The following is a 14,034-nucleotide window of genomic DNA, read 5'->3' as shown; positions in this document are numbered from 1 at the left end:
ATACCGCACACAGACAATCAAGGAACACACACGGTCATCAGTACACAGGCATACACCGCTGGTCCCACACCCACAGACACGCACACACACACAAGCACATGCCAACACACAAAGAAGCAACGCACACACAGTCACACGTGTTTTTGGCACAAAAGTTTGCACATATGACCACCCAAATACACATACACGTGATAATGCAACACAAACACCCCATGCATGCACACTGTCTCCAATATAGAGGCATGAGCAGGTGGCTATAGACATGCGCTCACACAACCCCCACACACACATCACCCAAAGGCCTCAAACACAGAGACACACAACAGACAAAATTGCGCATGAAAACACACATACACTCTATACTCACACGGAAGGTCTCTGGCACACGTCCGTCCATATGTAGCCCAGCAGAAAGTTACACACCCAGGTGCGCCTGAAAACATACAGACATGCCATACACCCATGGACTAGCACACACAGCCATGCAGATTTCTGTTCACATGCACACACATGTTCATATCCACTGGGAAATTCACACCACAGAACACACACACGGTCCCCGCACAGAGGCACACTCACATGGCCGCAGAAGAACAGATAACTGTGTGCGGACAAAGACACACTCAGGATCACATACCCAACACATATGATCTCCAGGGCACAGGCATGCACACTTGACAGGAACACACACTGATGTGCACAGGAAACATGCACAAACACACTCACACTAAACTGGGAAGCACACATTATCGCCAGCACACAGGCACACAGACATGTCCACACACATATACACATAGGCACGCAGGCAAACAAGCTCACACATATGTAATAGAAACACACACATTGCCCACACACATAGGTATGTGCACTTGGCCGTACACACGCACACACACACACGCCCATCCGTGTGCAGACACACACTCAGGCAACACCCACCAACTCACAATGTCGGTGGCACACAAATATGCACACTTGACCACACACACCAACACATACGTAGGCATGCAACCACACAACACATAAACACCCAGGGTCCCGACACAGTGGCACACACACGTGGCCTCACAAACACACACACCAGTGCTCCTGCAAACACACCCTCCCTATACACACACCAAGACACATGGTCTCCTGTCCATAGGCATGCACTCTTGCCACACTCACATGTGCTAATGCAAACTCACACACACCGCACAAACAACATGATCCATGGCCCAGAGGCATGCTTGGGTGACCGCACACGCAAGCACACACACACGCATGCATGACTCTGCACACACACACAGCCGAACGCAGACCTCCCTCACACACAGCCCACTCAGAATGCCGCAGTGCCTTCCACCACTCACACCTACCTTCCCTCCCACGTCCTTGGAACTGTCCCCTGTGGGCGAGTGTTGCGGCGTGGTATGGCGAGGGTCTGCAGGGACCATGAGGGATGTCCTCCTCCTTAGTCTTCCCGGGATATGTGGGTTTTCCGGTTCTCCTGACCGGACACATAAGTGGGACCATATCACAGCAGTGCGGGGCCCGCTTCCAGGAGCAATGGTACTGGGCCAAGCTCCCTAACCTGTGTCAGTGTGGCGGGACCAGGAGCCACCAGGCCACGGGGGCCCCGCTCGCCAGGACCCTTCCCCACCTGTGTGCCCTGCCCTGAAGAATAAGGCTCCCATGGACAGTGGTCTATATCTTCCGCCCTCCTCCTAGACCCAGTCTAGGATGTCATCATGCCATGCCCTGCCCTGCCCTGCACCCACGCTGAACGTCACCGCCACTCATACAATCCCACACTTCGGAGGTTGTAGGGCCTCACCAGGCAGACTGCCTCCTCGCCATGTCCTGGCTCCAGGAACTATCCCACACACAGACGCAAAGCGCTTCTTAACTTGTTTATGTTTCCTTTGCTGTCCCTTCATATACGTGCTGGATACTCTCCAATTCTGGACTGGTGATCCTTTCCCCCATTTCTGTCCTCTGCAGGCAAAGCACCACGTAGCCTCGTGCACAAACCTCTCACAGCGGTGAACGCCTCCTCAACTTCTTGTTCTTGGTCAGACTCTGATGCTCTGCTCTGTCCACGTCCACACAGCTGCCATGCCCCAGGTGCACACAACACACAAACACACTCAAACTCACACACACACACACACGTTAGGGATTTGTGAAATTGCATAATGCCAAGGATAGCCAAGGTGGATGAGGGTGTCCTCTGTCCTCGTGGGATCCCTGTTCTTCTTCTCCTAGAGACAAAGGAGCCTCCAGCCCACGGCCCAGTGCCATTCCCAAGAATGGCCATGTGGCTGTGGGAGGCCACAGGGTGGTCGGGAACATGGAGGGAAGTGAGGGATTCTTGGCACAGCAGCGGGATGGGACAAGGGAGCCCCACTCCCAAAGACTGGCAGGTCATCCCCAACAGAACAAGCAGCCAGAGACCTGACAGAGGGGCTGACGGGCACGGGTGACAGTTCTGAGAAATGGGGTGAAGGAGCTTGGCCTCTCCCGAGTGACCTGGGATGTTCCAGGTGCCAGCCTGGGAGGCCTGAACTTGCCCTCGTGGACGCACAGCCCTGGATGTGTGCCTGCATTGCCACAGGTTCCCTTCTCACCCTGCCAACAGTTCCCTGGGCCAGCTGGGGTCCAGGCTCCGCTGAGCCTCAGTTTCCCCACGACTAATCTCCCTGTCCCCTGGTAACTTCCACACACATACACATCAGGACCTAGCCCCCCTTGTGCCTCACGGACAGGCCCTCCTCTCAGTTCATTCCCTACAGCTGATTCCTGCCTCGGGTAGTACAGGAGGGGATTGGGCCACAGGTCCTCAATGACGACCTGGTAGGGGAAACAGGCCAGCTAAGCATGGGGCCCGGGGCCCTCTCAGGCATCACCACGGCTGACGAGGCCTGCAGTGGCCCCACCTCGCTGATCCTCTTAGACCCGGGGCAGCTGGGGTCACACAAGCATTTGAAAAAGTTACAGCTGGTGTTGTGCCTGCAGCTGGCAGCTCCACCTTCATTCTCCCAGAACCACTGGACTGGCATGGAACGAGACACCCTCTATCCTGCAGGAAGGGAAAATTTAGGAGATGCTCTCCACGGCCTAAAACCCATGCCCTCTCGCCTTCTCTCCCTCTCAAACTCCCGCCTCTCTTGCTCCTGGACATGGTCCCACCACATGCTGGGGACACAGTGCACCTCTCCACCCACTCCCAAGTGGCCCCCTGCCCCTCTCCACCATCTCAAAGCTGAAGCCCACTCCTACCGGCAATGCTAAGCCGATACACCTTAATGATTACTGTGTTCTGGAAGTAGGGGTTGCTCCCAAAGGCAAACATCAACCTGCAGCGATACTTGGGATGGCCCATTTCCACCACCTGCCCCTCCGAAGAAAGAGGAGGGGAGGGGGAATGTGTCTTCTAGGTGTCCCAGCTGCATGCCTGTCTGCGGCACTGAACCACTATGCCGGGCCCCCTCCTGCTCAAACCCCAAGGCCACCGGGCCTCCCCAGCCACCTTCGCCCAGGAGTGACCTCCCAATTGGTCATGTAGCTGAGCACGTCTCTGTCCTGGTCACCCATCACGGCTGATATCATGGGGTGATTCAGGATCTGCCTTGGGTCAAGGAGCCTTGCCAGCACGTGCTATGGAAAGGGACCAGGAACAACCTGAAAATTCCCAGCTGAGAGCAGCCAACTGAAGGTGCAAAAGTGCAGAAACAACAGGCACTGCCGCCCTTCCAAACTCGTCAGCTCCTGCCCTTTCTTCCCACCTGCTCCACCCTGGGGAGTCCCTTGGCTTCCAGCACCTCTGAGGCTGCCTGCACCGGACAGGGAAAGGCTGAGGGCATGATTGCTCTTTGTTCCCATGTTTCCCTGGCCAGTGCGGGCAGCCGGCAGGCAGTCACTACTTTGGATGGCTGGATGTGCTCCGTCCCACACTGACAGCTGTGTTTGCTTGTGTGTTTGCCTGAAGCCCCGTGACTTTGAGGGGCCTCCTGTGCACAGGAGGGGGCCGCTCGGGTCACCTGGAGCATGGCTGCGCACCCACGGCACAAAGGGTGGTCCTGGCAGAGTCAGCGCAGGAGGGAGGGAAAGCGGTAGGTGGGGGCAGGGGGAAAGCAAAAGAGAGAGAGGGACAGAGAGACCCCACACCGGGAGGAATGGACACAGGGGGAGGGCAGAGAGGACAGAGCGAGGGGGCGGGTGAGGACACAGAGGGGGAGAGACAGGCAGGGAGGAAAGGTGCATGTAGTCGCCTGGGCCTGGGGCCTCGGCCTGGCTGTGTGGGGCCTGTGGAGACAGAGTTTGCAGCAACCCAGCAGCACCATGTCTGTGTTCCTGGGGTCGGCCCAAGCAAGGCGGCCCACTGACTGACTTGGCAACCCGAGAGTGGACGACATTGTGGGTCTGCCCTGAACTCTTTGGAAAACCACAAAGGCTCTGAGGGACAGGGAAGGGGGGAAGGCAGCCTCTCCGTCTGCCACATTTCCCCAGCAAATGTTTCCTTCCAATACTGCTCTGAGCCAAGGGTGCTTTGTGCTACACTACTTGTCTAAGCGTGTTGACCCGTGTTCCCTGAACCCTGCAAGGCTGTTGGGAGTGCTGCAGCCCCAAAGCTTCGGCCCGCAGCTTCTGATCACACACGGTCTGCACAGGTCTCAGCCCCTGAGTTCAAACCATGCCCTGCCCCGCCTTCCTCTGCTGTTCATTTAGGGATCGGGGCTCACTCCCAACACAGAATGGGGCAAAGAGCGTTTCCCCCCGCGCTCATGGCCGTGGCCATGGCTCAGCTGCTGCCCTCCTCCCGGTGCTCCTCCACAGCAGCCGAGCCCCACCAGCCAGAGGAAGGATACGGCTTGGGCCCAGAAGCCAGAGATGCACTGGATGATGGCCCTCCGGCGAGCCAGGTGAGAACTCCGCTTCTGATTCATCCTGTGCTTGTGCCACAAGTAGGCCCTGGTAGCTTGGGCATCCACAGAGCTGAGCGCTAACAGAACAACATCCAGTGTGGAAAGACGTGCTCTGGGTGACTCGGGACCTGGCACTCGCTCTTCCTGCAGCAGCTACTGCATCTTCTCTCTGGCTCAGGTCGCGCCACCTCCTCATCTTCCGCCACCACGACCTCCACCACCGCCATGATATCCTCCCCACGATGAACAACTCCTCCCCCGGGCCGCCCTTGCCCTGCGCTGCTGGTCTCAGCCCCCTGCACAGCCTGTGCCACCATCCTCCCTCACTTAGCGCCTGCGGCACCTCCGCCTCGCCCAAGGCGCCTGCCTCCCCATGCCCTCCCCATCCTCACGGCCCCCTCTGTGGACTAAGGTGGTCCAGTATTTCAGGGCAGTCCTAGGGTCCCCTGACAATGCCTTATTCTCCATTTGGACGTGGAGCCAATCCTCAGCACTGAGCCGTGAGAGCGGCAGAGGGGGTGAGCTGGAGGTGAGAGCACGTGTGTCCCGCAAACAGCCGGGAGGTGGAGATCTGGCGCCCAGGCCTAGTGGCAGGAACCTAATAGAGGCTGTGCGCCTGCGGGATGCATGCACAAAATGGTTTGGGGCCAGGTTTTTTCTGGGTCGTGGGAATGTGTTCTCCTGGCACTCGGCCTTGGCTGGTTGGATCCCCATGGCCAAGCCCAGGATGCTGACCAGACCCTGGAAATACCAGTGGCAAGGCGGTAGTGCATGTGAGCAGAAATCTGCATGGCTGTGTGTGCTAGTCCATGGGTGTATGTCATGTGTGTGTGTTTTCAGGTGCACCTGGGTGTTTGACTTTCTGCGGGGCTACATATGTATGGACGTGTGCCAAAGAACTTTCGTGTGATTGTTGAGTGTATGTGTGCTTTCATGCGCAAGGGTGCCTATTGTGTGTCTGTGTTTGCAGGCCTTTGGTTTATTGTGGGGGGGGGCGATGTGTGCGCACATCTTTAGCCACCTGCTCATGCCTCGGTTTTGGAGACTGTGTGCATGCTTGGTGGGTGTCTGTTGTCGTAGCACATGCGTGTGTATTTGGGTGATCATGTGTGCAAACTTGTGTGCTGAAAACACGTGTTGGTGTGTGTGCGTTGCATGTATATGTGTTGGCATGAGCTCATATGTGTGTGCGTGTCTGTTGGTGTGGAACCAGCGGTGTATGACTGTTTACTGATGACTGTGTGTGTTCCATGAGTGTCTCTGTACCATAGGGGCCAGGAGGTGGAGGGGCTGTACCGTAGGGGCTTTGTGTTTGTGTGTGCGTTTGTGTGTTTTCCTGGGGCCAATTATGTATTCTTCTGTACTGGAGAAGTTTTGTGTATGTTGTATGTGTCAGACTCTACATGCAAAAGTGTGTGTGTGGGTTGGGAATGTCAGCTCATATGCCAGTGAGCCAGTGACTTTGTGTGGAGTGCATGGGTGCGTGTTTGCGTGAGCAGTGAGTATGTTGGTGCGGAGCGGTGTGTATTTCTGTGTGACATAGACCATGTGTTTCTTTTTCCTGTGGTTATCCTGAGGGCAGGTATGTGTGTTTTTCGGTGAGGAAAAACTGTGTATGTATATGTGTGTAAACCCATGTGTATTTGTTGTACGTGTGTTTGCGTGAGTTCTACGGTGGAGGGGCGTGTGTGATAGTGCTGGGTCATGAGTGTATGGCTGTGCCAGAGACCTTCTGTGAGTGTTGTGAGAGTTTTTGCGAGCGCAGCTATGTGTGTTTGTAAGGGCAAGTGGGCATGCATTTTTGCGTGATGCGTGTGTTTGTGTCTTATGTGATCTGAATGTGTGGACATGCATAACTGTGCATTTAAGTGGGTGTGTGTAGCCGCATGCATGCCTGTGGGCCACAGAGTGTGTGCATGTGTGTGTATGCACGTACATCTGTGGGAGAGAGAGAGAGAGAGCGGAGCCTGTCTGCATGGGCTTGAGTTTGCATGCGCGCGTGTGTCCATCGTCTTTCCTGTGTGTCAAGCCTGGGTGTGTGGGTGTGTGTTATGTTGGTGTGTATGCATAAGCTCATGTGTGTGTTGCGTGTCTCTGTGTGTTTCCAGTCTTGTGATTGTTAGAGTGTGTGGCAACCAGCGCATGCCTGTGTGTGGAGACCGTATGCGTGTGTGTCTTGTGTCTACACATTTGCATGTGCACACGTGTGTAGGAGGGTGTGTGTAGGCCCCGGGGAAGAAAGGAGAGGGACTGCGGGATTTCAAGCTCCGCTGATCATGGAGAAAGGGGCTAGAGGCCGAGGGCAGCCACGTCCCTGCAGACACACAGGCCTCGTGTGCATTCCGTGGTTCTTCAGTGGTCTGTCTCCCCTCTCGATGCACAGACGCACAGGGGCCAAGGCAAGGAGGGAGGGGTGGGAGTTATCAGGCGGGTGTGAGGCACACCACCTATCTGTGCTGCTTGCACGGATGGTCCCAGGTGTGGGAAATAGCTAGGGGTTTCAGTCTCCTTCCCGGGCAGCACACCTCTTGTCATGTGGCCCCTCTCATCTTCCCTCCCCGACAAGCACAATGCCAGAAGTCTGTCATTGCACGAATATCACCTGGGAGTGGGAGTGGACGTGGACAGCATCCACATGAAGGCCGAACAGATGGAAACCAAGGTCCAAGACTGGGGACGCATATGAAATCCACACTGGGGGATAAGCGTAGAGAACTGGTTGGGGACTATGCATGGATAAATGTGTATGCTTCCCCCGACTGAGACGGTGGGGTGGGGGGCATGCAAGGAGACGCTGCTTGTCGGTGATGCCTGGAGAGACTGGCTTGCATTGGGGCCAGACCAACAGCCCCACGCCTAATCTGCTGCCTCGAAACCACATGGGCATTCTCTCACCTCATTTGTTGGCCAGCTCTGTGGACCTGATTGCCCGGCTAGTTGTGCTGCTCACGGTATCACCCGGCTGGCCTGGAGTGGGGAAGTTGAGAGTGGATGGGTTCTCCTCTAAAGGCCAGATGAGCCGGGAAACCCTTCCCGGTCATTCGTGCTATTGGCAGCATGCAACACAAGATCCTCTGTCTCTGGTGGTGAAGGCATTCGTGCTGCCTGTCCCCTGGGTGCTGTCTGAAGCTCCTTGCCACCTGGCCTTCCAAAGAGTGGGCCCTGAGGTCACTGACCCGGCGGACAGAAGACAACCTCAACATGCCTTAGCTATCCTTGGCATTACGCAATTTTATGAATCCCTAACGTGTGTGTGTGTGTGTGTGTGTGCATGCGTGCACGCACGTGCGTGGGGCATGGCAGCTGTGTGGGCAAGGACCCCACAGAACATCAGAGTCTGACCAACCACAAGAAGTCGGGAGACATTCACCACTGGTGAGAGATGGGTAGACGAGTCTACGTGGTGCATTGCCTGCACAGGACAGAAATGGGGGAAAGGATCACCAGTGGCAGCTCTGGACAGTATCCAGCACATATCTGAAGGGACAGGAAAGGAGACATAAACAAGTTAAGAAGGGCTTTGTGTCTGTGTGTGGGTTTGTCCTTGGAGCCAGGACATGGCGAGGAGACAGTCTGCCTGTTGGGACCCTCCAACCTCTGATGTTTGGGATTGCCTGTGTGGTGTTGGTGTTCAGTATCGGGCAGGGTAGGGCAGGGCATGGCATGGGAAGACCCGAGGCAGGCTCTAGGAGGGGGCGGAAAAGGCAGACCTCTGTTCATGTGTGCCTTATTCTTCAGCTCATGGTACACAGGTGGCAAAGTGTCCTGGTGAGCGGGGCCTCCGTCGCTTCATTGGCTCCTGGTCCCGGTGCATTGACACTGCTTAGGGAGCTTGGCCCAGTACCCTTGCTCCTGGAAGCGGGCCCCTCACTGCTGTGATGCGGTCTCATGCATGCCTCCAGTCAGGAGCACCGGAAAACCCACGTGTCCCAGGAGGATGAAGGAGGAGGCCATCCAACACGGTCCCTGTGGACCGTCGTCAACCCACGCCGCAACCCTGCCCACTGGGGACATGTTCGAGGAAATGTGAGGGAAGATAGATGTGAGTGGTGGAAGGCACTGTGGCTTTTTGAGAGGGCTGTGCCGGGGATCATGTTGTTTGTGTAGTGTGTGTGAGTTTGCATGGGCTCGTGTGTGTGTGTGGCAAGAGTGCATGCCTGTGGACAGGAGATCAGGTGTCTTGGTGTGTGTATCAGGAGGGTGTGTTTGCAGGTGCACAGGTGTGTGTGTTTGCGAGGCCATGTGTGTGTGCCACTGTGTCGGGACCCTGGGTATTTATGTGTTGCCTGGTTGCATGCCCAAGTATGTGTTGGGGTGTGTGGCCAAGTGTGCATTTTTGTGTGCCACAGACCTTGTGATTTGGCAGGTGTTTCCTGAGTGTTTGTTTGCACATGGATGGGCATGTGTGTGTGCGTGTGCGTGGCCAAGTGCACATAGCTGTGTGCGGGCACCGTGTGTGTTTCTGTTTCATGTATGTGCGTGTTTGCGTGTGTGCATATGTGTGTATGAGTGTGGCCATGTGTGCGTGCCTGTGTGCCAGCGATAGTATGTACTTCCCAGTGTTGTGTGTGTGTGTGTTTGTGTGGCACCAAAACATTGTGTGCCTGCATCCCGCAGGCACCCAGCCTCTGATACGAGCCCGCCTCTAGGCCTGAGCGCCAAATTTCCAACTGCCGGCTGCTTGAAGAACCTATGTGCTCACACCTCCAGCTCATTCCCTATGCTGAGACCGTGGCTCGGTGCTGAGGCTCGGGTCCACGTCCAAATGGAGAGCGAGGCGTGGTCCGGGGAACCTCAGGCCACCCTGGAATCCTGGACCACCTTAGTCCACAGAGAGGGTCATGAGGAGGCAGGGGCCAATGGGGAGGCAGGCACCTGAGGCGAGATTCGGGTGCCGAAGTCCCTATTTTAGGGGCGATGGCGGCAAATGCTGTACAGGTGCGCGAGGCCTGGCAGCGCATAGGCGAGCCTGGCCCAGGTGAGGAGTTGGTCGTCGTGGTGGAGTATATCATGGCAGTGGTGTAGGTCTTGGGGGCGGAAGACAAGGAGGTGGCACTTACCGAGCAGTACGAGAAGATGCAGGAGCTGCCGCCGGAAGTGCCAGTGCTGGTAACCGCGACAGCCGGGCTCCCTTGTCCCATCCCACCCCTGTGCCGAGAATCCCCCACTTCCCTCTGTGTTCCCGACCACTCCGTGGCCTCCCACAGCCACATGACCATTCTTGGAAATGGTACTGGGCCATGGGCTGGAGGCTCCTGAATCTCTAGGTGAGGATGAAGAGGGATCCCACAAGGACAGAGGACACCCTCATCCCAACTCGGCTATCTTTGCATTAAGCAATTTCATGAGTTCCTAATGTGTGTGTGTGTGTGTGTGTGTGTGTGTGCGCGCGCGCGCGCGCCCGGGGCACGGCAGCTGTGTGGACGTGGAACCTGCAGAGCATAGTATGCTATGAGTATGACCAACCACAAGAAGTCGAGGAGGATTTCACCACAGTGAGAGATGGGTGGACGAGTCTTCGTGGTGCTTTGCCTGCACAGGACAGAAATGGGGGAAAGGATCACCATTGGCAGCTCTGGAGAGTATCCAGCACGTATCTAAAGGGACGGGAAATGAGACATAAACAATTGAAGAAGGGCTTTGCGACTGTGTTTGGGTTTGTCCTTGAGCCAGGACATGGTGAGTAGGCAGTCTTCCTGGTGGGACCCTCCAACCTCTGACATGTGGAATTGCCTGTGTGGCAGTGATGTTCAGCATGGGGATAGGGCAGGGTAGGGCATGGCATGAGGACACATGAGGCAGGCTCTTGGAGGAGGGCGGAAAAGGCAGACCTCTGTTAATGGGTGGCTTATTCTTCAGCGCAGGGCACACAGGTGTGGTAGGGTCCTGGTGAGCGGGGCACTCGTGGCCAGGTGGCTCCTGGTTCCGGCGCTTTGACACCACTTAGGGAGCTTGGCCAATTACCCTTGCTCCTGGAAGCGGGCCCCGTGTGGCTGCAATGCAGTCTCATGTATGCGTCCGGTCAGGAGAACCGCAAAACCCTTGTATCCTGGGAGGACCAAAGAGGAGGCCATCTCACACGGTCCCTGCGTACTCCTGTCATACCGGGCTGCAAAACCCACCCCCTGGGGACAGTTCGAATGACGTTTGAGGGAAGGCAGGTGTGAGAGGTGGAAGGCACTGTGGCTTTTTGAGTGGGCTCTGTGTGAGGGAGTTCTGCGTTTGGCTGTGTTAGTGTGCGCGTGTGTTCGTTTGTGTGTCTCTGAGTGCGCGTGCGACCACCTGAGTATGCCTCTGTGCCAGGGATCATGTTGTTTGTGTGGTGTGTGTGAGTTTGCATATGTGCACGTGTGAGTGTGGCAAGAGTGCATGCCTGTGGACTGGAGACCATGTGTCTTGTTGTGTATATCAGAAGGATGTGTTTGCACGTGCATGGATGTGTGTGTTTGCGAGGCTACATGTGTGTGCCACTGTTGGGGATCCTGGGTCTTTATGTGTTGCCTGGTTGCATGCCCAAGTATGTGTTGGGGTGTGTGGCCAAGTGTGCATTTTTGTGTGCCACAGACCTTGTGATTTGGCAGGTGTTCCCTGAGTGTTTGTTTGCACATGGATGGGCCTGTGTGTGTGTGTATGTGTGTGTGTGTGCGTGGCCAAGTGCACATACCTGTGTGTGGGCACCATGTGTGTTTCTATTTCATGTGTGTGCGTGTTTCCCTGCATGCATTTGTGTGTCTGTGTGTGGCCATGTGTGTGTGCCTGTTTGCCGGTGAGAGTGTGCTTCCCAGTGTAGGGTGAGTGTGTGTTTGTGTGTGTTTCTTGTGCATGTCAGTGTGTGTTCCTGTCAAGTGTGCATGCCTGTGCACTGGGTATTCTATGTGTTGGGTGTGTGTTTCCTGTGTCTTTGCCCACGCATGGTGGTCTGTGTTGTGCAGCCAAGAGTGATTGCCTGTGTGCAGTGACACTGTGTGTGTGTTGCGCGGTGTGTGTGTTTCCCAGTGCACGTGAACATGTGTGTGCATGTGAACAGAAACCTGCCTGGCTGTGTGTGCAAGTCCATGGGGGTATGGCATTTGTGTATTTTCAGGTGCACCTGGGTGTTTGACTTTCTGTGGGGCTACATATGTATGGAAATGTTTCAGAGAACTTCCATGTCAGGGTTGAGTGTATGTGTGCTTTCACGTGCAAGAGTGTCTGTTGTATTTCTCTGTGTTTGCAGGCCTTTCAGTGATTGTGTGTGGGGGGGTGGACATTTCTTTAGCCAACTGCTTATGGCTGTGTGATACTTGGTGTGTGTGTGTGTAGCATTAGCACATGTGTGTGTATTAGGGTAGTCATGTGTGCACACCTGTGTCCCGAAAACAAGTATGGCACTGTGTGCATTGCATGTATGTGTGTTTGCATGAGCTCATGTGTGTGTGCATGTCTGTTGTTGCGGGACCAGCAGTGCATGCCTGTGTAATGAGGACCCTTGTGTTCCTTGAGTGTTTCTGTGCAGTATGCGCCGTGTGTGTGTGTGTGTGTGTGTGTGTGTTTTCGGTGACAATTTTGTATTCTTCTGTACTGGAGAAGGGTTGTGTATGTTGTGGATGTGGGATTACCCGTGGCAAAGTGTGTGTGTGTGTTGGGAATCTCACCGCATATGCCACAGAATAGAGAGCCCAGAAATGGACCCTCAACTCTATCATCAACTAATCTTTGACAATGCAGGAAAGCATGTCCAATGGAAAAAAAGACAGTCTCTTCAATAAAGGGTGTTGGGGAATTTGGACAGCCAAATGCAGAAGAATGAAACTGGACCATTTCCTTCCAACACACCAAAAAATAGAGACTCCAAATGGTTGAAAGACCTAAATGTGAGACAGGAGTCCATCAAAATCCTAAAGGAGAACACAGGTAGCAACCTCTTCAACCTCAGCCGCAGCAACTTCTTCCCAACAACATCACCAAAGGCAAGGGAAGCAAGGGCAAAAATGAACTATTTGGATTTCATCAAGATAAAAAGCTTTTGCACAGCAAAAAAACAGTCCATAAAACCAAAAGACAACCGACAGAATGGGAGAAAATATTTGCAAACAACTTTTCAGATAAAGGGCTAGTGTACCAAATCTATAAATAACTTATCCAACTCAACACCCAAAGAACAAATATCCAATCAAGAAATGGGCAGAAGACATGAACAGACATTTTTCCAAAGAAGACATTCAAATGGCCAACAGACACATGAAAAAGTGCTCAACATCGTTCGGCATCAGGGAAATCCAAATCAAAACCTCAATGAGATACCACCTCACACCCGTTAGAATGGCTAAAATGAACAATTCAGGAAACAACAGATGTTGGCGGGATTGCAGAGAAAGGGAACCCTCCTATACTGTTGGTGGGAATGCAAGCTGGTGCAACCACTCTGGAAAAGAGTATGGAGGTTCCTCAAAGAGTTGGAAATAGAGCTAGCATAGTATCCAGGAATTGCACTACTGGGTATTTACAAAAAGATACAAATGTAGGGATCCGAATGGGGATGTACACCCCAATGTTTATAGCAGCAATGTCCAGAATAGCTAAAATGTGGAAAGAGTAAAGATGTCCAACGACAGATGAATGGATAAAGAAGAGGTTGTATATATAACAATGGAATATTATGCAGTCATCAAAAGGAATGAGATCTTGCCATTTGCAACGACGTGGATGGAACTGGAGGGTGTTATGCAGAGTGAAATATGTCAATCAGAGAAAGACATGTATCATATGACCTCACTGAAATGTGGAATTCTTAACGTCATGAAACAAACTGAGGGTTGCTGGAATGATGGGGGGTGGGAGGGATGGGGTGGCTGGGTGATAGACATTGGGGAGGTTATGTAATATGGTGAGCACTGTGAATTGTGCAAGACTGTTCAATCACAGATCATACTTCTGAAACAATGCAATATACGATAAGAAAAAACCAGAAATAGATAGCAGGAGGGGAAGAATGAATGGGAGCAAGTTGGAGGGGGAGACAAACCATGAGAGACGATGGACTCTGAGAAACAAACTGAGGGTTCTAGAGGGGAGGGGGGTGGGGGGATGGGTTAGCCTGGTGATGGGTATTAAAGAGGGCACATTCTGCGTGGAACACTGAGTGTTATGC

The sequence above is a fragment of the Eumetopias jubatus genome, unplaced genomic scaffold (assembly GCF_037043125.1).
Source record: "Eumetopias jubatus isolate StellerSeaLion01/CBP00866 unplaced genomic scaffold, mEumJub1_p1.0 scaffold_105, whole genome shotgun sequence".
In the NCBI taxonomy this organism is placed as follows: Eukaryota; Metazoa; Chordata; class Mammalia; order Carnivora; family Otariidae; genus Eumetopias; species Eumetopias jubatus.
Note: the sequence above shows the minus strand (reverse complement) of the source record.